Source organism: Ambystoma mexicanum, chromosome 4q (genome assembly GCF_040938575.1).
Source record: "Ambystoma mexicanum isolate Mex_15411 chromosome 4q, UKY_AmexF1_1, whole genome shotgun sequence".
NCBI lineage: Eukaryota > Metazoa > Chordata > Amphibia > Caudata > Ambystomatidae > Ambystoma > Ambystoma mexicanum.
This window is the reverse complement of record NC_090928.1, coordinates 528,370,273-528,397,218: the sequence shown is the minus strand read 5'-3', so window position 1 is coordinate 528,397,218 and position 26,946 is coordinate 528,370,273. Positions and strand designations below refer to the sequence as shown.

The 26,946-nt window shown below is 39.0% G+C and overlaps 12 non-coding genes across 12 annotated transcripts; all 12 read left to right on the top strand.

Moving 5' to 3' along the window:
• Window positions 1-1,681: 1,681 nt before the first annotated feature.
• TRNAK-CUU (transfer RNA lysine (anticodon CUU)) lies at window positions 1,682-1,754 on the top strand. Its single transcript has one exon. It is a non-coding gene; the product is annotated as a tRNA-Lys (tRNA).
• Window positions 1,755-8,721: 6,967 nt separating this feature from the next.
• TRNAK-CUU (transfer RNA lysine (anticodon CUU)) lies at window positions 8,722-8,794 on the top strand. Its single transcript has one exon. It is a non-coding gene; the product is annotated as a tRNA-Lys (tRNA).
• Window positions 8,795-9,580: 786 nt separating this feature from the next.
• On the top strand, window positions 9,581-9,653 carry TRNAT-CGU (transfer RNA threonine (anticodon CGU)). The gene has a single exon. It is a non-coding gene; the product is annotated as a tRNA-Thr (tRNA).
• Window positions 9,654-10,085: 432 nt separating this feature from the next.
• Window positions 10,086-10,158, top strand: TRNAK-CUU (transfer RNA lysine (anticodon CUU)). The gene has a single exon. It is a non-coding gene; the product is annotated as a tRNA-Lys (tRNA).
• Window positions 10,159-10,738: 580 nt separating this feature from the next.
• On the top strand, window positions 10,739-10,811 carry TRNAK-CUU (transfer RNA lysine (anticodon CUU)). Its single transcript has one exon. It is a non-coding gene; the product is annotated as a tRNA-Lys (tRNA).
• A 1,091-nt stretch (window positions 10,812-11,902) lies between these two features.
• TRNAK-CUU (transfer RNA lysine (anticodon CUU)) lies at window positions 11,903-11,975 on the top strand. Its single transcript has one exon. It is a non-coding gene; the product is annotated as a tRNA-Lys (tRNA).
• A 419-nt stretch (window positions 11,976-12,394) lies between these two features.
• On the top strand, window positions 12,395-12,467 carry TRNAK-CUU (transfer RNA lysine (anticodon CUU)). Its single transcript has one exon. It is a non-coding gene; the product is annotated as a tRNA-Lys (tRNA).
• A 4,097-nt stretch (window positions 12,468-16,564) lies between these two features.
• On the top strand, window positions 16,565-16,637 carry TRNAK-CUU (transfer RNA lysine (anticodon CUU)). Its single transcript has one exon. It is a non-coding gene; the product is annotated as a tRNA-Lys (tRNA).
• A 2,265-nt stretch (window positions 16,638-18,902) lies between these two features.
• On the top strand, window positions 18,903-18,975 carry TRNAK-CUU (transfer RNA lysine (anticodon CUU)). Its single transcript has one exon. It is a non-coding gene; the product is annotated as a tRNA-Lys (tRNA).
• A 1,098-nt stretch (window positions 18,976-20,073) lies between these two features.
• On the top strand, window positions 20,074-20,146 carry TRNAK-CUU (transfer RNA lysine (anticodon CUU)). The gene has a single exon. It is a non-coding gene; the product is annotated as a tRNA-Lys (tRNA).
• A 3,618-nt stretch (window positions 20,147-23,764) lies between these two features.
• TRNAK-CUU (transfer RNA lysine (anticodon CUU)) lies at window positions 23,765-23,837 on the top strand. The gene has a single exon. It is a non-coding gene; the product is annotated as a tRNA-Lys (tRNA).
• Window positions 23,838-25,606: 1,769 nt separating this feature from the next.
• TRNAK-CUU (transfer RNA lysine (anticodon CUU)) lies at window positions 25,607-25,679 on the top strand. Its single transcript has one exon. It is a non-coding gene; the product is annotated as a tRNA-Lys (tRNA).
• Window positions 25,680-26,946: the final 1,267 nt, after the last annotated feature.

Below are 26,946 nucleotides of genomic sequence, written 5' to 3'. Positions count from 1 at the left end.
CAGGGATAGGGAAGAAAACTATAGGCATCCAAAGGAGCCCGGCTAGCTCAGTCGGTAGAGCATGAGACTCTTAATCTCAGGGTCATGGGTTTGAGCCCCACGTTGGGCGATAACAACTAAAATTGTAGTGCTTTTTGACCAAAAAAATAGAAATTGAAAGTCTCTTTGCAATATTTTCATTGTTAACATGCAATATATGAATGCATGTCTGGATGATGTGTAATGGGGCAATACCATACCTTAATGTATTCACTGTAAAAGAAAAAGTATGCATCATCTTACTATAAAATAAAGTGGAGAAAACACAAATAAGACTTTTTTTCACACAGGTTTAATCGGCTATTTCCTGATATTCTTCAATGCGTTCTGATATTGACTGGTAATTGTGTTTGATACTTTCTTAGACTATTTCTGCCTCTGGCTGATGTGTATTTTCTTTCCAAACTCCACCAGAGTACATCCTATCTGTGGAAAACGGCAGTGCAGGGATAGGGAAGAAAACTATAAGCATCCAAAGAAGCCCGGCTAGCTCAGTCGGTAGAGCATGAGACTCTTAATCTCAGGGTCGTGGGTTTGAGCCCCACGTTGGGCGATAACAACTAAAATTGTAGTGCTTTTTGACCAAAAAAATAGAAATTGAAAGTCTCTTTGCAATATTTTCATTGTTAACATGCAATATATGAATGCATGTCTGGATGATGTGTAATGGGGCAATACCATACCTTAATGTATTCACTGTAAAAGAAAAAGTATGTATCATCTTACTATAAAATAAAGTGGAGAAAACACAAATAGGACTTTTTTCCACACAGGTTTAATCGGCTATTTCCTGATATTCTTCAATGCGTTCTGATATTGACTGGTAATTGTGTTTGATACTTTCTTAGACTATTTCTGCCTCTGGCTGATGTGTATTTTCTTTCCAAACTCCACCAGAGCCTATGATTACACAGCATCCTATCTGTGGAAAACGGCAGTGCAGGGATAGGGAAGAAAACTATAGGCATTCAAAGGAGCCCGGCTAGCTCAGTCGGTAGAGCATGATACTCTTAATCTCAGGGTCGTGGGTTCGAGCCCACGTTGGGCGAACACAACTAAAATTGTAATGCTTTTTGACCAAAAAAATTCATCCTATCTGTGGAAAACGGCAGTGCAGGTATAGGGAAGAAAACTATAGGCATCCAAAGGAGCCTGGCTAGCTCAGTTGGTAGAGCATGAGACTCTTAATCTCAGGGTCGTGGGTTCGAGCCCCACGTTGGGTGAAAACAACTAAAATTTTAGTGCTTTTTGACCAAAAAAATAGAAATTGAAAGTCTCTTTACAATATTTGCAATATTTTCATTGTTAACATGCAATATATGAATGCATGTCTGGATGATGTGTAATGGGGCAATACCATACCTTAATGTATTCACTGTAAAAGAAAAAGTATGCATCATCTTACTATAAAATAAAGTGGAGAAAACACAAATAAGACTTTTTTTCACACAGGTTTAATCGGCTATTTCCTGATATTCTTCAATGCGTTCTGATATTGACTGGTAATTGTGTTTGATACTTTCTTAGACTATTTCTGCCTCTGGCTGATGTGTATTTTCTTTCCAAACTCCACCAGAGTACATCCTATCTGTGGAAAACGGCAGTGCAGGGATAGGGAAGAAAACTATAAGCATCCAAAGAAGCCCGGCTAGCTCAGTCGGTAGAGCATGAGACTCTTAATCTCAGGGTCGTGGGTTCGAGCCCCACGTTGGGCGAAAACAACTAAAATTTTAGTGCTTTTTGACCAAAAAAATAGAAATTGAAAGTCTCTTTACAATATTTGCAATATTTTCATTGTTAACATGCAATATATGAATGCATGTCTGGATGATGTGTAATGGGGCAATACCACACCTTAATGTATTCACTGTAAAAGAAAAAGTATGTATCATCTTACTATAAAATAAAGTGGAGAAAACACAAATAGGACTTTTTTCCACACAGGTTTAATCGGCTATTTCCTGATATTCTTCAATGCGTTCTGATATTGACTGGTAATTGTGTTTGATACTTTCTTAGACTATTTCTGCCTCTGGCTGATGTGTATTTTCTTTCCAAACTCCACCAGAGCCTATGATTACACAGCATCCTATCTGTGGAAAACGGCAGTGCAGGGATAGGGAAGAAAACTATAGGCATCCAAAGGAGCCCGGCTAGCTCAGTTGGTAGAGCATGATACTCTTAATCTCAGGGTCGTGGGTTCGAGCCCACGTTGGGCGAACACAACTAAAATTGTAATGCTTTTTGACCAAAAAAATACATCCTATCTGTGGAAAACCGCAGTGCAGGGATAGGGAAGAAAACTATAAGCATCCAAAGGAGCCTGGCTAGCTCAGTCGGTAGAGCATGAGACTCTTAATCTCAGGGTCGTGGGTTCGAGCCCCACGTTGGGTGAAAGCAACTAAAATTTTAGTGCTTTTTGACCAAAAAAATAGAAATTGAAAGTCTCTTTACAATATTTGCAATATTTTCATTGTTAACATGCAATATATGAATGCATGTCTGGATGATGTGTAATGGGGCAATACCACACCTTAATGTATTCACTGTAAAAGAATAAGTATGTATCATCTTACTATAAAATAAAGTGGAGAAAACACAAATAAGACTTTTTTCCACACAGGTTTAATCGGCTATTTCCTGATATTCTTCAATGCGTTCTGATATTGACTGGTAATTGTGTTTGATACTTTCTTAGACTATTTCTGCCTCTGGCTGATGTGTATTTTCTTTCCAAACTCCACCAGAGCCTATGATTACACAGCATCCTATCTGTGGAAAGCGGCAGTGCAGGGATAGGGAAGAAAACTATAGGCATCCAAAGGAGCCCGGCTAGCTCAGTCGGTAGAGCATGAGACTCTTAATCTCAGGGTCGTGGGTGCGAGCCCCACGTTGGGCGAAAACAACTAAAATTTTAATGCTTTTTGACCAAAAAAATAGAAATTGAAAGTCTCTTTACAATATTTGCAATATTTTGATTGTTAACATGCAATATATGAATGCATGTCTGGATGATGTGTAATGGGGCAATACCACACCTTAATGTATTCACTGTAAAAGAAAAAGTATGTATCATCTTACTATAAAATAAAGTGGAGAAAACACAAATAAGACTTTTTTCCACACAGGTTTAATCGGCTATTTCCTGATATTCTTCAATGCGTTCTGATATTGACTGGTAATTGTGTTTGATACTTTCTTAGACTATTTCTGCCTCTGGCTGATGTGTATTTTCTTTCCAAACTCCACCAGAGCCTATGATTACACAGCATCCTATCTGTGGAAAACGGCAGTGCAGGGATAGGGAAGAAAACTATAGGCATCCAAAGGAGCCTGGCTAGCTCAGTCGGTAGAGCATGAGACTCTTAATCTCAGGGTCGTGGGTTTGAGCCCCACGTTGGGCGAAAACAACTAAAATTTTAGTGCTTTTTGACCAAAAAAATAGAAATTGAAAGTCTCTTTACAATATTTGCAATATTATCATTGTTAACATGCAATATATGAATGCATGTCTGGATGATGTGTAATGGGGCAATACCACACCTTAATGTATTCACTGTAAAAGAAAAATTATGTATCATCTTACTATAAAATAAAGTGGAGAAAACACAAATAGGACTTTTTTCCACACAGGTTTAATCGGCTATTTCCTGATATTCTTCAATGCGTTCTGATATTGACTGGTAATTGTGTTTGATACTTTCTTAGACTATTTCTGCCTCTGGCTGATGTGTATTTTCTTTCCAAACTCCACCAGAGCCTATGATTACACAGCATCCTATCTGTGGAAAACGGCAGTGCAGGGATAGGGAAGAAAACTATAGGCATCCAAAGGAGCCCGGCTAGCTCAGTCGGTAGAGCATGATACTCTTAATCTCAGGGTCGTGGGTTCGAGCCCACGTTGGGCGAACACAACTAAAATTGTAATGCTTTTTGACCAAAAAAATACATCCTATCTGTGGAAAACGGCAGTGCAGGGATAGGGAAGAAAACTATAGGCATCCAAAGGAGCCTGGCTAGCTCAGTCGGTAGAGCATGAGACTCTTAATCTCAGGGTCGTGGGTTCGAGCCCCACGTTGGGTGAAAACAACTAAAATTATAGTGCTTTTTGACCAAAAAAATACATCCTATCTGTGGAAAACGGCAGTGCAGGGATAGGGAAGAAAACTATAGGCATCCAAAGGAGCCTGGCTAGCTCAGTCGGTAGAGCATGAGACTCTTAATCTCAGGGTCGTGGGTTTGAGCCCCACGTTGGGCGAAAACAACTAAAATTTTAGTGCTTTTTGACCAAAAAAATAGAAATTGAAAGTCTCTTTACAATATTTGCAATATTATCATTGTTAACATGCAATATATGAATGCATGTCTGGATGATGTGTAATGGGGCAATACCACACCTTAATGTATTCACTGTAAAAGAAAAATTATGTATCATCTTACTATAAAATAAAGTGGAGAAAACACAAATAGGACTTTTTTCCACACAGGTTTAATCGGCTATTTCCTGATATTCTTCAATGCGTTCTGATATTGACTGGTAATTGTGTTTGATACTTTCTTAGACTATTTCTGCCTCTGGCTGATGTGTATTTTCTTTCCAAACTCCACCAGAGCCTATGATTACACAGCATCCTATCTGTGGAAAACGGCAGTGCAGGGATAGGGAAGAAAACTATAGGCATCCAAAGGAGCCCGTCTAGCTCAGTCGGTAGAGCATGATACTCTTAATCTCAGGGTCGAGGGTTCGAGCCCACGTTGGGCGAACACAACTAAAATTGTAATGCTTTTTGACCAAAAAAATACATCCTATCTGTGGAAAACGGCAGTGCAGGGATAGGGAAGAAAACTATAGGCATCCAAAGGAGCCTGGCTAGCTCAGTCGGTAGAGCATGAGACTCTTAATCTCAGGGTCGTGGGTTCGAGCCCCACGTTGGGTGAAAACAACTAAAATTATAGTGCTTTTTGACCAAAAAAATACATCCTATCTGTGGAAAACGGCAGTGCAGGGATAGGGAAGAAAACTATAGGCATCCAAAGGAGCCTGGCTAGCTCAGTCGGTAGAGCATGAGACTCTTAATCTCAGGGTCGTGGGTTTGAGCCCCACGTTGGGCGAAAACAACTAAAATTTTAGTGCTTTTTGACCAAAAAAATAGAAATTGAAAGTCTCTTTACAATATTTGCAATATTTTGATTGTTAACATGCAATATATGAATGCATGTCTGGATGATGTGTAATGGGGCAATACCACACCTTAATGTATTCACTGTAAAAGAAAAAGTATGTATCATCTTACTATAAAATAAAGTGGAGAAAACACAAATAAGACTTTTTTCCACACATGTTTAATCGGCTATTTCCTGATATTCTTCAATGCGTTCTGATATTGACTGGTAATTGTGTTTGATACTTTCTTAGACTATTTCTGCCTCTGGCTGATGTGTATTTTCTTTCCAAACTCCACCAGAGCCTATGATTACACAGCATCCTATCTGTGGAAAACGGCAGTGCAGGGATAGGGAAGAAAACTATAGGCATCCAAAGGAGCCCGGCTAGCTCAGTCGGTAGAGCATGATACTCTTAATCTCAGGGTCGTGGGTTCGAGCCCACGTTGGGCGAAAACAACTAAAATTGTAATGCTTTTTGACCAAAAAAATACATCCTATCTGTGGAAAACGGCAGTGCAGGGATAGGGAAGAAAACTATAGGCATCCAGAGGAGCCTGGCTAGCACAGTCGGTAGAGCATGAGACTCTTAATCTCAGGGTCGTGGGTTCAAGCCCCACGTTTGGTGAAAGCAACTAAAATTTTAGTGCTTTTTGACCAAAAAAATAGAAATTGAAAGTCTCTTTACAATATTTGCAATATTTTCATTGTTAACATGCAATATATGAATGCATGTCTGGATGATGTGTAATGGGGCAATACCACACCTTAATGTATTCACTGTAAAAGAAAAAGTATGTATCATCTTGCTATAAAATAAAGTGGAGAAATCACAAATAAGACGTTTTTCCACACAGGTTTAATCGGCTATTTCCTGATATTCTTCAATGCGTTCTGATATTGACTGGTAATTGTGTTTGATACTTTCTTAGACTATTTCTGCCTCTGGCTGATGTGTATTTTCTTTCCAAACTCCACCAGAGCCTATGATTACACAGCATCCTATCTGTGGAAAACGGCAGTGCAGGGATAGGGAAGAAAACTATAGGCATCCATAGGAGCCGGGCTAGCTCAGTCGGTAGAGCATGAGACTCTTAATCTCAGGGTCGTGGGTTTGAGCCCCACGTTGGGCAAAAACAACTAAAATTGTAGTGCTTTTTGACCAAAAAAATAGAAATTGAAAGTCTCTTTGCAATATTTTCATTGTTAACATGCAATATATGAATGCATGTCTGGATGATATGTAATGGGGCAATACCATACCTTAATGTATTCACTGTAAAAGAAAAAATATGCATCATCTTACTATAAAATAAATTGGAGAAAACACAAATAAGACTTTTTTCCACACAGGTTTAATTGGCTATTTCCTGATATTCTTCAAAGCGTTCTGATATTGACTGGTAATTGTGTTTGATACTTTCTTAGACTATTTCTGCCTCTGGCTGATGTGTATTTTCTTTCCAAACTCCACCAGAGTACATCCTATCTGTGGAAAATGGCAGTGCAGGGATAGGGAAGAAAACTATAGGCATCCAAAGGAGCCTGGCTAGCTCAGTCAGTAGAGCATGAGACTCTTAATCTCAGGGTCGTGGGTTTGAGCCCCACGTTCGGCGAAAACAACTAAAATTTTAGTGCTTTTTGACCAAAAAAATAGAAATTGAAAGTCTCTTTACAATATTTGCAATATTTTGATTGTTAACATGCAATATATGAATGCATGTCTGGATGATGTGTAATGGGGCAATACCACACCTTAATGTATTCACTGTAAAAGAAAAAGTATGTATCATCTTACTATAAAATAAAGTGGAGAAAACACAAATAGGACTTTTTTCCACACAGGTTTAATCGGCTATTTCCTGATATTCTTCAATGCGTTCTGATATTGACTGGTAATTGTGTTTGATACTTTCTTAGACTATTTCTGCCTCTGGCTGATGTGTATTTTCTTTCCAAACTCCACCAGAGCCTATGATTACACAGCATCCTATCTGTGGAAAACGGCAGTGCAGGGATAGGGAAGAAAACTATAGGCATCCATAGGAGCCGGGCTAGCTCAGTCGGTAGAGCATGAGACTCTTAATCTCAGGGTCGTGGGTTTGAGCCCCACGTTGGGCGAAAACAACTAAAATTGTAGTGCTTTTTGACCAAAAAAATAGAAATTGAAAGTCTCTTTGCAATATTTTCATTGTTAACATGCAATATATGAATGCATGTCTGGATGATATGTAATGGGGCAATACCATACCTTAATGTATTCACTGTAAAAGAAAAAATATGCATCATCTTACTATAAAATAAATTGGAGAAAACACAAATAAGACTTTTTTCCACACAGGTTTAATTGGCTATTTCCTGATATTCTTCAAAGCGTTCTGATATTGACTGGTAATTGTGTTTGATACTTTCTTAGACTATTTCTGCCTCTGGCTGATGTTTATTTTCTTTCCAAACTCCACCAGAGTACATCCTATCTGTGGAAAACGGCAGTGCAGGGATAGGGAAGAAAACTATAGGCATCCAAAGGAGCCTGGCTAGCTCAGTCAGTAGAGCATGAGACTCTTAATCTCAGGGTCGTGGGTTTGAGCCCCACGTTCGGCGAAAACAACTAAAATTTTAGTGCTTTTTGACCAAAAAAATAGAAATTGAAAGTCTCTTTACAATATTTGCAATATTTTGATTGTTAACATGCAATATATGAATGCATGTCTGGATGATGTGTAATGGGGCAAGACCACACCTTAATGTATTCACTGTAAAAGAAAAAGTATGTATCATCTTACTATAAAATAAAGTGGAGAAAACACAAATAAGACTTTTTTCCACACAGGTTTAATCGGCTATTTCCTGATATTCTTCAATGCGTTCTGATATTGACTGGTAATTGTGTTTGATACTTTCTTAGACTATTTCTGCCTCTGGCTGATGTGTATTTTCTTTCCAAACTCCACCAGAGCCTATGATTACACAGCATCCTATCTGTGGAAAGCGGCAGTGCAGGGATAGGGAAGAAAACTATAGGCATCCAAAGGAGCCCGGCTAGCTCAGTCGGTAGAGCATGAGACTCTTAATCTCAGGGTCGTGGGTTTGAGCCCCACGTTGGGTGAAAACAACTAAAATTGTAGTGCTTTTTGACCAAAAAAATAGAAATTGAAAGTCTCTTTGCAATATTTTCATTGTTAACATGCAATATATGAATGCATGTCTGGATGATGTGTAATGGGGCAATACCATACCTTAATGTGTTCACTGTAAAAGAAAAAGTATGCATCATCTTACTATAAAATAAAGTGGAGAAAACACAAATAAGATTTTTTTCCACACAGGTTTAATCGGCTATTTCCTGATATTCTTCAATGCGTTCTGATATTGACTGGTAATTGTGTTTGATACTTTCTTAGACTATTTCTGCCTCTGGCTGATGTGTATTTTCTTTCCAAACTCCACCAGAGTACATCCTATCTGTGGAAAACGGCAGTGCAGGGATAGGGAAGAAAACTATAAGCATCCAAAGAAGCCCGGCTAGCTCAGTCGGTAGAGCATGAGACTCTTAATCTCAGGGTCGTGGGTTCGAGCCCCACGTTGGGCGAAAACAACTAAAATTTTAGTGCTTTTTGACCAAAAAAATAGAAATTGAAAGTCTCTTTACAATATTTGCAATATTTTCATTGTTAACATGCAATATATGAATGCATGTCTGGATGATGTGTAATGGGGCAATACCACACCTTAATGTATTCACTGTAAAAGAAAAAGTATGTATCATCTTACTATAAAATAAAGTGGAGAAAACACAAATAGGACTTTTTTCCACACAGGTTTAATCGGCTATTTCCTGATATTCTTCAATGCGTTCTGATATTGACTGGTAATTGTGTTTGATACTTTCTTAGACTATTTCTGCCTCTGGCTGATGTGTATTTTCTTTCCAAACTCCACCAGAGCCTATGATTACACAGCATCCTATCTGTGGAAAACGGCAGTGCAGGGATAGGGAAGAAAACTATAGGCATCCAAAGGAGCCCGGCTAGCTCAGTCGGTAGAGCATGATACTCTTAATCTCAGGGTCGTGGGTTCGAGCCCACGTTGGGCGAACACAACTAAAATTGTAATGCTTTTTGACCAAAAAAATACATCCTATCTGTGGAAAACGGCAGTGCAGTGCAGGGATAGGGAAGAAAACTATAGTCATCCAAAGGAGCCTGGCTAGCTCAGTCGGTAGAGCATGAGACTCTTAATCTCAGGGTCGTGGGTTCGAGCCCCACGTTGGGTGAAAACAACTAAAATTATAGTGCTTTTTGACCAAAAAAATACATCCTATCTGTGGAAAACGGCAGTGCAGGGATAGGGAAGAAAACTATAGGCATCCAAAGGAGCCTGGCTAGCTCAGTCGGTAGAGCATGAGACTCGTAATCTCAGGGTCGTGGGTGCGAGCCCCACGTTGGGCAAAAACAACTAAAATTTTAATGCTTTTTGACCAAAAAAATAGAAATTGAAAGTCTCTTTACAATATTTGCAATATTTTGATTGTTAACATGCAATATATGAATGCATGTCTGGATGATGTGTAATGGGGCAATACCACACCTTAATGTATTCACTGTAAAAGAAAAAGTATGTATCATCTTACTATAAAATAAAGTGGAGAAAACACAAATAAGACTTTTTTCCACACAGGTTTAATCGGCTATTTCCTGATATTCTTCAATGCGTTCTGATATTGACTGGTAATTGTGTTTGATACTTTCTTAGACTATTTCTGCCTCTGGCTGATGTGTATTTTCTTTCCAAACTCCACCAGAGCCTATGATTACACAGCATCCTATCTGTGGAAAACGGCAGTGCAGGGATAGGGAAGAAAACTATAGGTATCCAAAGGAGCCCGGCTAGCTCAGTCGGTAGAGCATGAGACTCTTAATCTCAGGGTCGTGGGTTCGAGCCCCACGTTGGGCGAAAACAACTAAAATTGTAGGACTTTTTGACCAAAAAAATACATCCTATCTGTGGAAAACAGCAGTGCAGGGATAGGGAAGAAAACTATAGGCATCCAAAGGAGCCCGGCTAGCTCAGTCGGTAGAGCATGAGACTCTTAATCTCAGGGTCGTGGGTTTGAGCCCCACGTTGGGCGAAAACAACTAAAATTGTAGTGCTTTTTGACCAATAGAAATTGAAAGTCTCTTTGCAATATTTTCATTGTTAACATGCAATATATGAATGCATGTCTGGATGATGTGTAATGGGGCAATACCATACCTTAATGTATTCACTGTAAAAGAAAAAGTATGCATCATCTTACTATAAAATAAATTGGAGAAAACACAAATAAGACTTTTTTCCACACAGGTTTAATCGGCTATTTCCTGATATTCTTCAATGCGTTCTGATATTGACTGGTAATTGTGTTTGATACTTTCTTAGACTATTTCTGCCTCTGGCTGATGTGTATTTTCTTTCCAAACTCCACCAGAGTACATCCTATCTGTGGAAAACGGCAGTGCAGGGATAGGGAAGAAAACTATAAGCATCCAAAGAAGCCCGGCTAGCTCAGTCGGTAGAGCATGAGACTCTTAATCTCAGGGTCGTGGGTTCGAGCCCCACGTTGGGCGAAAACTACTAAAATTTTAGTGCTTTTTGACCAAAAAAATAGAAATTGAAAGTCTCTTTACAATATTTGCAATATTTTGATTGTTAACATGCAATATATGAATGCATGTCTGGATGATGTGTAATGGGGCAATACCACACCTTAATGTATTCACTGTAAAAGAAAAAGTATGTATCATCTTACTATAAAATAAAGTGGAGAAAACACAAATAATACTTTTTTCCACACAGGTTTAATCGGCTATTTCCTGATATTCTTCAATGCGTTCTGATATTGACTGGTAATTGTGTTTGATACTTTCTTAGACTATTTCTGCCTCTGGCTGATGTGTATTTTCTTTCCAAACTCCACCAGAGCCTATGATTACACAGCATCCTATCTGTGGAAAACGGCAGTGCAGGGATAGGGAAGAAAACTATAGGTATCCAAAGGAGCCCGGCTAGCTCAGTCGGTAGAGCATGAGACTCTTAATCTCAGGGTCGTGGGTTCGAGCCCTACGTTGGGCGAAAACAACTAAAATTGTAGGACTTTTTGACCAAAAAAATACATCCTATCTGTGGAAAACAGCAGTGCAGGGATAGGGAAGAAAACTATAGGCATCCAAAGGAGCCCGGCTAGCTCAGTCGGTAGAGCATGAGACTCTTAATCTCAGGGTCGTGGGTTTGAGCCCCACGTTGGGCGAAAACAACTAAAATTGTAGTGCTTTTTGACCAACAAAAATAGAAATTGAAAGTCTCTTTGCAATATTTTCATTGTTAACATGCAATATATGAATGCATGTCTGGATGATGTGTAATGGGGCAATACCATACCTTAATGTATTCACTGTAAAAGAAAAAGTATGCATCATCTTACTATAAAATAAATTGGAGAAAACACAAATAAGATTTTTTTCCACACAGGTTTAATCGGCTATTTCCTGATATTCTTCAATGCGTTCTGATATTGACTGGTAATTGTGTTTGATACTTTCTTAGACTATTTCTGCCTCTGGCTGATGTGTATTTTCTTTCCAAACTCCACCAGAGTACATCCTATCTGTGGAAAACGGCAGTGCAGGGATAGGGAAGAAAACTATAAGCATCCAAAGAAGCCCGGCTAGCTCAGTCGGTAGAGCATGAGACTCTTAATCTCAGGGTCGTGGGTTCGAGCCCCACGTTGGGCGAAAACTACTAAAATTTTAGTGCTTTTAGACCAAAAAAATAGAAATTGAAAGTCTCTTTACAATATTTGCAATATTTTCATTGTTAACATGCAATATATGAATGCATGTCTGGATGATGTGTAATGGGGCAATACCACACCTTAATGTATTCACTGTAAAAGAAAAAGTATGCATCATCTTACTATAAAATAAAGTGGAGAAAACACAAATAAGACTTTTTTTCACACAGGTTTAATCGGCTATTTCCTGATATTCTTCAATGCGTTCTGATATTGACTGGTAATTGTGTTTGATACTTTCTTAGACTATTTCTGCCTCTGGCTGATGTGTATTTTCTTTCCAAACTCCACCAGAGTACATCCTATCTGTGGAAAACGGCAGTGCAGGGATAGGGAAGAAAACTATAAGCATCCAAAGAAGCCCGGCTAGCTCAGTCGGTAGAGCATGAGACTCTTAATCTCAGGGTCGTGGGTTCGAGCCCCACGTTGGGCGAAAACAACTAAAATTTTAGTGCTTTTTGACCAAAAAAATAGAAATTGAAAGTCTCTTTACAATATTTGCAATATTTTCATTGTTAACATGCAATATATGAATGCATGTCTGGATGATGTGTAATGGGGCAATACCACACCTTAATGTATTCACTGTAAAAGAAAAAGTATGTATCATCTTACTATAAAATAAAGTGGAGAAAACACAAATAGGACTTTTTTCCACACAGGTTTAATCGGCTATTTCCTGATATTCTTCAATGCGTTCTGATATTGACTGGTAATTGTGTTTGATACTTTCTTAGACTATTTCTGCCTCTGGCTGATGTGTATTTTCTTTCCAAACTCCACCAGAGCCTATGATTACACAGCATCCTATCTGTGGAAAACGGCAGTGCAGGGATAGGGAAGAAAACTATAGGCATCCAAAGGAGCCCGGCTAGCTCAGTCGGTAGAGCATGATACTCTTAATCTCAGGGTCGTGGGTTCGAGCCCACGTTAGGCGAACACAACTAAAATTGTAATGCTTTTTGACCAAAAAAATTCATCCTATCTGTGGAAAACGGCAGTGCAGGTATAGGGAAGAAAACTATAGGCATCCACAGGAGCCTGGCTAGCTCAGTTGGTAGAGCATGAGACTCTTAATCTCAGGGTCGTGGGTTCGAGCCCCACGTTGGGTGAAAACAACTAAAATTTTAGTGCTTTTTGACCAAAAAAATAGAAATTGAAAGTCTCTTTACAATATTTGCAATATTTTCATTGTTAACATGCAATATATGAATGCATGTCTGGATGATGTGTAATGGGGCAATACCATACCTTAATGTATTCACTGTAAAAGAAAAAGTATGCATCATCTTACTATAAAATAAAGTGGAGAAAACACAAATAAGACTTTTTTTCACACAGGTTTAATCGGCTATTTCCTGATATTCTTCAATGCGTTCTGATATTGACTGGTAATTGTGTTTGATACTTTCTTAGACTATTTCTGCCTCTGGCTGATGTGTATTTTCTTTCCAAACTCCACCAGAGTACATCCTATCTGTGGAAAACGGCAGTGCAGGGATAGGGAAGAAAACTATAAGCATCCAAAGAAGCCCGGCTAGCTTAGTCGGTAGAGCATGAGACTCTTAATCTCAGGGTCGTGGGTTCGAGCCCCACGTTGGGCGAAAACAACTAAAATTTTAGTGCTTTTTGACCAAAAAAATAGAAATTGAAAGTCTCTTTACAATATTTGCAATATTTTCATTGTTAACATGCAATATATGAATGCATGTCTGGATGATGTGTAATGGGGCAATACCACACCTTAATGTATTCACTGTAAAAGAAAAAGTATGTATCATCTTACTATAAAATAAAGTGGAGAAAACACAAATAGGACTTTTTTCCACACAGGTTTAATCGGCTATTTCCTGATATTCTTCAATGCGTTCTGATATTGACTGGTAATTGTGTTTGATACTTTCTTAGACTATTTCTGCCTCTGGCTGATGTGTATTTTCTTTCCAAACTCCACCAGAGCCTATGATTACACAGCATCCTATCTGTGGAAAACGGCAGTGCAGGGATAGGGAAGAAAACTATAGGCATCCAAAGGAGCCCGGCTAGCTCAGTTGGTAGAGCATGATACTCTTAATCTCAGGGTCATGGGTTCGAGCCCACGTTGGTCGAACACAACTAAAATTGTAATGCTTTTTGACCAAAAAAATACATCCTATCTGTGGAAAACCGCAGTGCAGGGATAGGGAAGAAAACTATAAGCATCCAAAGGAGCCTGGCTAGCTCAGTCGGTAGAGCATGAGACTCTTAATCTCAGGGTCGTGGGTTCGAGCCCCACGTTGGGTGAAAGCAACTAAAATTTTAGTGCTTTTTGACCAAAAAAATAGAAATTGAAAGTCTCTTTACAATATTTGCAATATTTTCATTGTTAACATGCAATATATGAATGCATGTCTGGATGATGTGTAATGGGGCAATACCACACCTTAATGTATTCACTGTAAAAGAATAAGTATGTATCATCTTACTATAAAATAAAGTGGAGAAAACACAAATAAGACTTTTTTCCACACAGGTTTAATCGGCTATTTCCTGATATTCTTCAATGCGTTCTGATATTGACTGGTAATTGTGTTTGATACTTTCTTAGACTATTTCTGCCTCTGGCTGATGTGTATTTTCTTTCCAAACTCCACAGAGCCTATGATTACACAGCATCCTATCTGTGGAAAGCGGCAGTGCAGGGATAGGGAAGAAAACTATAGGCATCCAAAGGAGCCCGGCTAGCTCAGTCGGTAGAGCATGAGACTCTTAATCTCAGAGTCGTGGGTGCGAGCCCCACGTTGGGCGAAAACAACTAAAATTTTAGTGCTTTTTGACCAAAAAAATAGAAATTGAAAGTCTCTTTACAATATTTGCAATATTTTCATTGTTAACATGCAATATATGAATGCATGTCTGGATGATGTGTAATGGGGCAATACCACACCTTAATGTATTCACTGTAAAAGAAAAAGTATGTATCATCTTACTATAAAATGAAGTGGAGAAAACACAAATAGGACTTTTTCCACACAGGTTTAATCGGCTATTTCCTGATATTCTTCAATGCGTTCTGATATTGACTGGTAATTGTGTTTGATACTTTCTTAGACTATTTCTGCCTCTGGCTGATGTGTATTTTCTTTCCAAACTCCACCAGAGCCTATGATTACACAGCATCCTATCTGTGGAAAACGGCAGTGCAGGGATAGGGAAGAAAACTATAGGCATCCAAAGGAGCCCGGCTAGCTCAGTCGGTAGAGCATGATACTCTTAATCTCAGGGTCGTGGGTTCGAGCCCACGTTGGGCGAACACAACTAAAATTGTAATGCTTTTTGACCAAAAAAATACATCCTATCTGTGGAAAATGGCAGTGCAGGGATAGGGAAGAAAACTATAGGCATCCAAAGGAGCCTGGCTAGCTCAGTCGGTAGAGCATGAGACTCTTAATCTCAGGGTCGTGGGTTCGAGCCCCACGTTGGGTGAAAACAACTAAAATTATAGTGCTTTTTGACCAAAAAAATACATCCTATCTGTGGAAAACGGCAGTGCAGGGATAGGGAAGAAAACTATAGGCATCCAAAGGAGCCCGGCTAGCTCAGTCGGTAGAGCATGAGACTCTTAATCTCAGGGTCGTGGGTGCGAGCCCCACGTTGGGCGAAAACAACTAAAATTTTAATGCTTTTTGACCAAAAAAATAGAAATTGAAAGTCTCTTTACAATATTTGCAATATTTTGATTGTTAACATGCAATATATGAATGCATGTCTGGATGATGTGTAATGGGGCAATACCACACCGTAATGTATCATCTTACTATAAAATAAAGTGGAGAAAACACAAATAAGACCTTTTTCCACACATGTTTAATCGGCTATTTCCTGATATTCTTCAATGCGTTCTGATATTGACTGGTAATTGTGTTTGATACTTTCTTAGACTATTTCTGCCTCTGGCTGATGTGTATTTTCTTTCCAAACTCCACCAGAGCCTATGATTACACAGCATCCTATCTGTGGAAAGCGGCAGTGCAGGGATAGGGAAGAAAACTATAGGCATCCAAAGGAGCCTGGCTAGCTCAGTCGGTAGAGCATGAGACTCTTAATCTCAGGGTCGTGGGTTTGAGCCCCACGTTGGGCGAAAACAGCTAAAATTGTAGTGCTTTTTGACCAAAAAAATAGAAATTGAAAGTCTCTTTGCAACATTTTCATTGTTAACATGCAATATATGAATGCATGTCTGGATGATGTGCAATGGGGCAATACCATACCTTAATGTATTCACTGTAAAAGAAAAAGTATGCATCATCTTACTATAAAATAAAGTGGAGAAAACACAAATAAGACTTTTTTCCACACAGGTTTAATCGGCTATTTCCTGATATTCTTCAATGCGTTCTGATATTGACTGGTAATTGTGTTTGATACTTTCTTAGACTATTTCTGCCTCTGGCTGATGTGTATTTTCTTTCCAAACGCCACCAGAGTACATCCTATCTGTGGAAAACGGCAGTGCAGGGATAGGGAAGAAAACTATAAGCATCCAAAGAAGCCCGGCTAGCTCAGTCGGTAGAGCATGAGACTCTTAATCTCAGGGTCGTGGGTTCGAGCCCCACGTTGGGCGAAAACTACTAAAATTTTAGTGCTTTTTGACCAAAAAAATAGAAATTGAAAGTCTCTTTACAATATTTGCAATATTTTCATTGTTAACATGCAATATATGAATGCATGTCTGGATGATGTGTAATGGGGCAATACCACACCTTAATGTATTCACTGTAAAAGAAAAAGTATGTATCATCTTACTATAAAATAAAGTGGAGAAAACACAAATAGGACTTTTTTCCACACAGGTTTAATCGGCTATTTCCTGATATTCTTCAATGCGTTCTGATATTGACTGGTAATTGTGTTTGATACTTTCTTAGACTATTTCTGCCTCTGGCTGATGTGTATTTTCTTTCCAAACTCCACCAGAGCCTATGATTACACAGCATCCTATCTGTGGAAAACGGCAGTGCAGGGATAGGGAAGAAAACTATAGGCATCCAAAGGAGCCCGGCTAGCTCAGTCGGTAGAGCATGATACTCTTAATCTCAGGGTCGTGGGTTCGAGCCCACGTTGGGCGAACACAACTAAAATTGTAATGCTTTTTGACCAAAAAAATACATCCTATCTGTGGAAAACGGCAGTGCAGGGATAGGGAAGAAAACTATAGGCATCCAAAGGAGCCTGGCTAGCTCAGTCGGTAGAGCATGAGACTCTTAATCTCAGGATCGTGGGTTCGAGCCCCACGTTGGGTGAAAACAACTAAAATTATAGTGCTTTTTGACCAAAAAAATACATCCTATCTGTGGAAAACGGCAGTGCAGGGATAGGGAAGAAAACTATAGGCATCCAAAGGAGCCTGGCTAGCTCAGTCGGTAGAGCATGAGACTCTTAATCTCAGGGTCGTGGCTTTGAGCCCCACGTTGGGCGAAAACAACTAAAATTTTAGTGCTTTTTGACCAAAAAAATAGAAATTGAAAGTCTCTTTACAATATTTGCAATATTTTGATTGTTAACATGCAATATATGAATGCATGTCTGGATGATGTGTAATGGGGCAATACCACACCTTAATGTATTCACTGTAAAAGAAAAAGTATGTATCATCTTACTATAAAATAAAGTGGAGAAAACACAAATAAGACTTTTTTCCACACAGGTTTAATCGGCTATTTCCTGATATTCTTCAATGCGTTCTGATATTGACTGGTAATTGTGTTTGATACTTTCTTAGACTATTTCTGCCTCTGGCTGATGTGTATTTTCTTTCCAAACTCCACCAGAGCCTATGATTACACAGCATCCTATCTGTGGAAAGCGGCAGTGCAGGGATAGGGAAGAAAACTATAGGCATCCAAAGGAGCCCGGCTAGCTCAGTCGGTAGAGCATGAGACTCTTAATCTCAGGGTCATGGGTTTGAGCCCCACGTTGGGCGATAACAACTAAAATTGTAGTGCTTTTTGACCAAAAAAATAGAAATTGAAAGTCTCTTTGCAATATTTTCATTGTTAACATGCAATATATGAATGCATGTCTGGATGATGTGTAATGGGGCAATACCATACCTTAATGTATTCACTGTAAAAGAAAAAGTATGCATCATCTTACTATAAAATAAAGTGGAGAAAACACAAATAAGACTTTTTTTCACACAGGTTTAATCGGCTATTTCCTGATATTCTTCAATGCGTTCTGATATTGACTGGTAATTGTGTTTGATACTTTCTTAGACTATTTCTGCCTCTGGCTGATGTGTATTTTCTTTCCAAACTCCACCAGAGCCTATGATTACACAGCATCCTATCTGTGGAAAGCGGCAGTGCAGGGATAGGGAAGAAAACTATAGGCATCCAAAGGAGCCCGGCTAGCTCAGTCGGTAGAGCATGAGACTCTTAATCTCAGGGTCATGGGTTTGAGCCCCACGTTGGGCGATAACAACTAAAATTGTAGTGCTTTTTGACCAAAAAAATAGAAATTGAAAGTCTCTTTGCAATATTTTCATTGTTAACATGCAATATATGAATGCATGTCTGGATGATGTGTAATGGGGCAATACCATACCTTAATGTATTCACTGTAAAAGAAAAAGTATGCATCATCTTACTATAAAATAAAGTGGAGAAAACACAAATAAGACTTTTTTTCACACAGGTTTAATCGGCTATTTCCTGATATTCTTCAATGCGTTCTGATATTGACTGGTAATTGTGTTTGATACTTTCTTAGACTATTTCTGCCTCTGGCTGATGTGTATTTTCTTTCCAAACTCCACCAGAGTACATCCTATCTGTGGAAAACGGCAGTGCAGGGATAGGGAAGAAAACTATAAGCATCCAAAGAAGCCCGGCTAGCTCAGTCGGTAGAGCATGAGACTCTTAATCTCAGGGTCGTGGGTTCGAGCCCCACGTTGGGCGAAAACAACTAAAATTTTAGTGCTTTTTGACCAAAAAAATAGAAATTGAAAGTCTCTTTACAATATTTGCAATATTTTCATTGTTAACATGCAATATATGAATGCATGTCTGGATGATGTGTAATGGGGCAATACCACACCTTAATGTATTCACTGTAAAAGAAAAAGTATGTATCATCTTACTATAAAATAAAGTGGAGAAAACACAAATAGGACTTTTTTCCACACAGGTTTAATCGGCTATTTCCTGATATTCTTCAATGCGTTCTGATATTGACTGGTAATTGTGTTTGATACTTTCTTAGACTATTTCTGCCTCTGGCTGATGTGTATTTTCTTTCCAAACTCCACCAGAGCCTATGATTACACAGCATCCTATCTGTGGAAAACGGCAGTGCAGGGATAGGGAAGAAAACTATAGGCATCCAAAGGAGCCCGGCTAGCTCAGTCGGTAGAGCATGATACTCTTAATCTCAGGGTCGTGGGTTCGAGCCCACGTTGGGCGAACACAACTAAAATTGTAATGCTTTTTGACCAAAAAAATTCATCCTATCTGTGGAAAACGGCAGTGCAGGTATAGGGAAGAAAACTATAGGCATCCAAAGGAGCCTGGCTAGCTCAGTTGGTAGAGCATGAGACTCTTAATCTCAGGGTCGTGGGTTCGAGCCCCATGTTGGGTGAAAACAACTAAAATTTTAGTGCTTTTTGACCAAAAAAATAGAAATTGAAAGTCTCTTTACAATATTTGCAATATTTTCATTGTTAACATGCAATATATGAATGCATGTCTGGATGATGTGTAATGGGGCAATACCATCCCTTAATGTATTCACTGTAAAAGAAAAAGTATGCATCATCTTACTATAAAATAAAGTGGAGAAAACACAAATAAGACTTTTTTTCACACAGGTTTAATCGGCTATTTCCTGATATTCTTCAATGCGTTCTGATATTGACTGGTAATTGTGTTTGATACTTTCTTAGACTATTTCTGCCTCTGGCTGATGTGTATTTTCTTTCCAAACTCCACCAGAGTACATCCTATCTGTGGAAAACGGCAGTGCAGGGATAGGGAAGAAAACTATAAGCATCCAAAGAAGCCCGGCTAGCTCAGTCGGTAGAGCATGAGACTCTTAATCTCAGGGTCGTGGGTTCGAGCCCCACGTTGGGCGAAAACAACTAAAATTTTAGTGCTTTTTGACCAAAAAAATAGAAATTGAAAGTCTCTTTACAATATTTGCAATATTTTCATTGTTAACATGCAATATATGAATGCATGTCTGGATGATGTGTAATGGGGCAATACCACACCTTAATGTATTCACTGTAAAAGAAAAAGTATGTATCATCTTACTATAAAATAAAGTGGAGAAAACACAAATAGGACTTTTTTCCACACAGGTTTAATCGGCTATTTCCTGATATTCTTCAATGCGTTCTGATATTGACTGGTAATTGTGTTTGATACTTTCTTAGACTATTTCTGCCTCTGGCTGATGTGTATTTTCTTTCCAAACTCCACCAGAGCCTATGATTACACAGCATCCTATCTGTGGAAAACGGCAGTGCAGGGATAGGGAAGAAAACTATAGGCATCCAAAGGAGCCCGGCTAGCTCAGTTGGTAGAGCATGATACTCTTAATCTCAGGTTCGTGGGTTCGAGCCCACGTTGGGCGAACACAACTAAAATTGTAATGCTTTTTGACCAAAAAAATACATCCTATCTGTGGAAAACCGCAGTGCAGGGATAGGGAAGAAAACTATAAGCATCCAAAGGAGCCTGGCTAGCTCAGTCGGTAGAGCATGAGACTCTTAATCTCAGGGTCGTGGGTTCGAGCCCCACGTTGGGTGAAAGCAACTAAAATTTTAGTGCTTTTTGACCAAAAAAATAGAAATTGAAAGTCTCTTTACAATATTTGCAATATTTTCATTGTTAACATGCAATATATGAATGCATGTCTGGATGATGTGTAATGGGGCAATACCATACCTTAATGTATTCACTGTAAAAGAAAAAGTATGCATCATCTTACTATAAAATAAAGTGGAGAAAACACAAATAAGACTTTTTTTCACACAGGTTTAATCGGCTATTTCCTGATATTCTTCAATGCGTTCTGATATTGACTGGTAATTGTGTTTGATACTTTCTTAGACTATTTCTGCCTCTGGCTGATGTGTATTTTCTTTCCAAACTCCACCAGAGTACATCCTATCTGTGGAAAACGGCAGTGCAGGGATAGGGAAGAAAACTATAAGCATCCAAAGAAGCCCGGCTAGCTTAGTCGGTAGAGCATGAGACTCTTAATCTCAGGGTCGTGGGTTCGAGCCCCACGTTGGGCGAAAACAACTAAAATTTTAGTGCTTTTTGACCAAAAAAATAGAAATTGAAAGTCTCTTTACAATATTTGCAATATTTTCATTGTTAACATGCAATATATGAATGCATGTCTGGATGATGTGTAATGGGGCAATACCACACCTTAATGTATTCACTGTAAAAGAAAAAGTATGTATCATCTTACTATAAAATAAAGTGGAGAAAACACAAATAGGACTTTTTTCCACACAGGTTTAATCGGCTATTTCCTGATATTCTTCAATGCGTTCTGATATTGACTGGTAATTGTGTTTGATACTTTCTTAGACTATTTCTGCCTCTGGCTGATGTGTATTTTCTTTCCAAACTCCACCAGAGCCTATGATTACACAGCATCCTATCTGTGGAAAACGGCAGTGCAGGGATAGGGAAGAAAACTATAGGCATCCAAAGGAGCCCGGCTAGCTCAGTTGGTAGAGCATGATACTCTTAATCGCAGGGTCATGGGTTCGAGCCCACGTTGGTCGAACACAACTAAAATTGTAATGCTTTTTGACCAAAAAAATACATCCTATCTGTGGAAAACCGCAGTGCAGGGATAGGGAAGAAAACTATAAGCATCCAAAGGAGCCTGGCTAGCTCAGTTGGTAGAGCATGAGACTCTTAATCTCAGGGTCGTGGGTTCGAGCCCCACGGTGGGTGAAAGCAACTAAAATTTTAGTGCTTTTTGACCAAAAAAATAGAAATTGAAAGTCTCTTTACAATATTTGCAATATTTTCATTGTTAACATGCAATATATGAATGCATGTCTGGATGATGTGTAATGGGGCAATACCACACCTTAATGTATTCACTGTAAAAGAATAAGTATGTATCATCTTACTATAAAATAAAGTGGAGAAAACACAAATAAGACTTTTTTCCACACAGGTTTAATCGGCTATTTCCTGATATTCTTCAATGCGTTCTGATATTGACTGGTAATTGTGTTTGATACTTTCTTAGACTATTTCTGCCTCTGGCTGATGTGTATTTTCTTTCCAAACTCCACCAGAGCCTATGATTACACAGCATCCTATCTGTGGAAAGCGGCAGTGCAGGGATAGGGAAGAAAACTATAGGCATCCAAAGGAGCCCGGCTAGCTCAGTCGGTAGAGCATGAGACTCTTAATCTCAGGGTCGTGGGTGCGAGCCCCACGTTGGGCGAAAACAACTAAAATTTTAGTGCTTTTTGACCAAAAAAATAGAAATTGAAAGTCTCTTTACAATATTTGCAATATTTTCATTGTTAACATGCAATATATGAATGCATGTCTGGATGATGTGTAATGGGGCAATACCACACCTTAATGTATTCACTGTAAAAGAAAAAGTATGTATCATCTTACTATAAAATAAAGTGGAGAAAACACAAATAGGACTTTTTCCACACAGGTTTAATCGGCTATTTCCTGATATTCTTCAATGCGTTCTGATATTGACTGGTAATTGTGTTTGATACTTTCTTAGACTATTTCTGCCTCTGGCTGATGTGTATTTTCTTTCCAAACTCCACCAGAGCCTATGATTACACAGCATCCTATCTGTGGAAAACGGCAGTGCAGGGATAGGGAAGAAAACTATAGGCATCCAAAGGAGCCCGGCTAGCTCAGTCGGTAGAGCATGATACTCTTAATCTCAGGGTCGTGGGTTCGAGCCCACGTTGGGCGAACACAACTAAAATTGTAATGCTTTTTGACCAAAAAAATACATCCTATCTGTGGAAAATGGCAGTGCAGGGATAGGGAAGAAAACTATAGGCATCCAAAGGAGCCTGGCTAGCTCAGTCGGTAGAGCATGAGACTCTTAATCTCAGGGTCGTGGGTTCGAGCCCCACGTTGGGTGAAAACAACTAAAATTATAGTGCTTTTTGACCAAAAAAATACATCCTATCTGTGGAAAACGGCAGTGCAGGGATAGGGAAGAAAACTATAGGCATCCAAAGGAGCCCGGCTAGCTCAGTCGGTAGAGCATGAGACTCTTAATCTCAGGGTCGTGGGTTTGAGCCCCACGTTGGGCGAAAACAGCTAAAATTGTAGTGCTTTTTGACCAAAAAAATAGAAATTGAAAGTCTCTTTGCAACATTTTCATTGTTAACATGCAATATATGAATGCATGTCTGGATGATGTGCAATGGGGCAATACCATACCTTAATGTATTCACTGTAAAAGAAAAAGTATGCATCATCTTACTATAAAATAAAGTGGAGAAAACACATATAAGACTTTTTTCCACACAGGTTTAATCGGCTATTTCCTGATATTCTTCAATGCGTTCTGATATTGACTGGTAATTGTGTTTGATACTTTCTTAGACTATTTCTGCCTCTGGCTGATGTGTATTTTCTTTCCAAACTCCACCAGAGTACATCCTATCTGTGGAAAACGGCAGTGCAGGGATAGGGAAGAAAACTATAAGCATCCAAAGAAGCCCGGCTAGCTCAGTCGGTAGAGCATGAGACTCTTAATCTCAGGGTCGTGGGTTCGAGCCCCACGTTGGGCGAAAACTACTAAAATTTTAGTGCTTTTTGACCAAAAAAATAGAAATTGAAAGTCTCTTTACAATATTTGCAATATTTTCATTGTTAACATGCAATATATGAATGCATGTCTGGATGATGTGTAATGGGGCAATACCACACCTTAATGTATTCACTTTAAAAGAAAAAGTATGTATCATCTTACTATAAAATAAAGTGGAGAAAACACAAATAGGACTTTTTTCCACACAGGTTTAATCGGCTATTTCCTGATATTCTTCAATGCGTTCTGATATTGACTGGTAATTGTGTTTGATACTTTCTTAGACTATTTCTGCCTCTGGCTGATGTGTATTTTCTTTCCAAACTCCACCAGAGCCTATGATTACACAGCATCCTATCTGTGGAAAACGGCAGTGCAGGGATAGGGAAGAAAACTATAGGCATCCAAAGGAGCCCGGCTAGCTCAGTCGGTAGAGCATGATACTCTTAATCTCAGGGTCGTGGGTTCGAGCCCACGTTGGGCGAACACAACTAAAATTGTAATGCTTTTTGACCAAAAAAATACATCCTATCTGTGGAAAACGGCAGTGCAGGGATAGGGAAGAAAACTATAGGCATCCAAAGGAGCCTGGCTAGCTCAGTCGGTAGAGCATGAGACTCTTAATCTCAGGATCGTGGGTTCGAGCCCCACGTTGGGTGAAAACAACTAAAATTATAGTGCTTTTTGACCAAAAAAATACATCCTATCTGTGGAAAACGGCAGTGCAGGGATAGGGAAGAAAACTATAGGCATCCAAAGGAGCCTGGCTAGCTCAGTCGGTAGAGCATGAGACTCTTAATCTCAGGGTCGTGGCTTTGAGCCCCACGTTGGGCGAAAACAACTAAAATTTTAGTGCTTTTTGACCAAAAAAATAGAAATTGAAAGTCTCTTTACAATATTTGCAATATTTTGATTGTTAACATGCAATATATGAATGCATGTCTGGATGATGTGTAATGGGGCAATACCACACCTTAATGTATTCACTGTAAAAGAAAAAGTATGTATCATCTTACTATAAAATAAAGTGGAGAAAACACAAATAAGACTTTTTTCCACACAGGTTTAATCGGCTATTTCCTGATATTCTTCAATGCGTTCTGATATTGACTGGTAATTGTGTTTGATACTTTCTTAGACTATTTCTGCCTCTGGCTGATGTGTATTTTCTTTCCAAACTCCACCAGAGCCTATGATTACACAGCATCCTATCTGTGGAAAGCGGCAGTACAGGGATAGGGAAGAAAACTATAGGCATCCAAAGGAGCCCGGCTAGCTCAGTCGGTAGAGCATGAGACTCTTAATCTCAGGGTCATGGGTTTGAGCCCCACGTTGGGCGATAACAACTAAAATTGTAGTGCTTTTTGACCAAAAAAATAGAAATTGAAAGTCTCTTTGAAATATTTTCATTGTTAACATGCAATATATGAATGCATGTCTGGATGATGTGTAATGGGGCAATACCATACCTTAATGTATTCACTGTAAAAGAAAAAGTATGCATCATCTTACTATAAAATAAAGTGGAGAAAACACAAATAAGACTTTTTTTCACACAGGTTTAATCGGCTATTTCCTGATATTCTTCAATGCGTTCTGATATTGACTGGTAATTGTGTTTGATACTTTCTTAGACTATTTCTGCCTCTGGCTGATGTGTATTTTCTTTCCAAACTCCACCAGAGTACATCCTATCTGTGGAAAACGGCAGTGCAGGGATAGGGAAGAAAACTATAAGCATCCAAAGAAGCCCGGCTAGCTCAGTCGGTAGAGCATGAGACTCTTAATCTCAGGGTCGTGGGTTCGAGCCCCACGTTGGGCGAAAACAGCTAAAATTTTAGTGCTTTTTGACCAAAAAAATAGAAATTGAAAGTCTCTTTACAATATTTGCAATATTTTCATTGTTAACATGCAATATATGAATGCATGTCTGGATGATGTGTAATGGGGCAATACCACACCTTAATGTATTCACTGTAAAAGAAAAAGTATGTATCATCTTACTATAAAATAAAGTGGAGAAAACACAAATAGGACTTTTTTCCACACAGGTTTAATCGGCTATTTCCTGATATTCTTCAATGCGTTCTGATATTGACTGGTAATTGTGTTTGATACTTTCTTAGACTATTTCTGCCTCTGGCTGATGTGTATTTTCTTTCCAAACTCCACCAGAGCCTATGATTACACAGCATCCTATCTGTGGAAAGCGGCAGTGCAGGGATAGGGAAGAAAACTATAGGCATCCAAAGGAGCCCGGCTAGCTCAGTCGGTAGAGCATGAGACTCTTAATCTCAGGGTCGTGGGTTTGAGCCCCACGTTGGGCGAAAACAGCTAAAATTGTAGTGCTTTTTGACCAAAAAAATAGAAATTGAAAGTCTCTTTGCAACATTTTCATTGTTAACATGCAATATATGAGTGCATGTCTGGATGATGTGCAATGGGGCAATACCATACCTTAATGTATTCACTGTAAAAGAAAAAGTATGCATCATCTTACTATAAAATAAAGTGGAGAAAACACAAATAAGACTTTTTTCCACACAGGTTTAATCGGCTATTTCCTGATATTCTTCAATGCGTTCTGATATTGACTGGTAATTGTGTTTGATACTTTCTTAGACTATTTCTGCCTCTGGCTGATGTGTACTTTCTTTCCAAACTCCACCAGAGCCTATGATTACACAGCATCCTATCTGTGGAAAACGGCAGTGCAGGGATAGGGAAGAAAACTATAGGCATCCAAAGGAGCCCGGCTAGCTCAGTTGGTAGAGCATGATACTCTTAATCTCACGGTCGTGGGTTCGAGCCCACGTTGGGCGAACACAACTAAAATTGTAATGCTTTTTGACCAAAAAAATACATCCTATCTGTGGAAAACCGCAGTGCAGGGATAGGGAAGAAAACTATAAGCATCCAAAGGAGCCTGGCTAGCTCAGTCGGTAGAGCATGAGACTCTTAATCTCAGGGTCGTGGGTTCGAGCCCCACGTTGGGTGAAAGCAACTAAAATTTTAGTGCTTTTTGACCAAAAAAATAGAAATTGAAAGTCTCTTTACAATATTTGCAATATTTTCATTGTTAACATGCA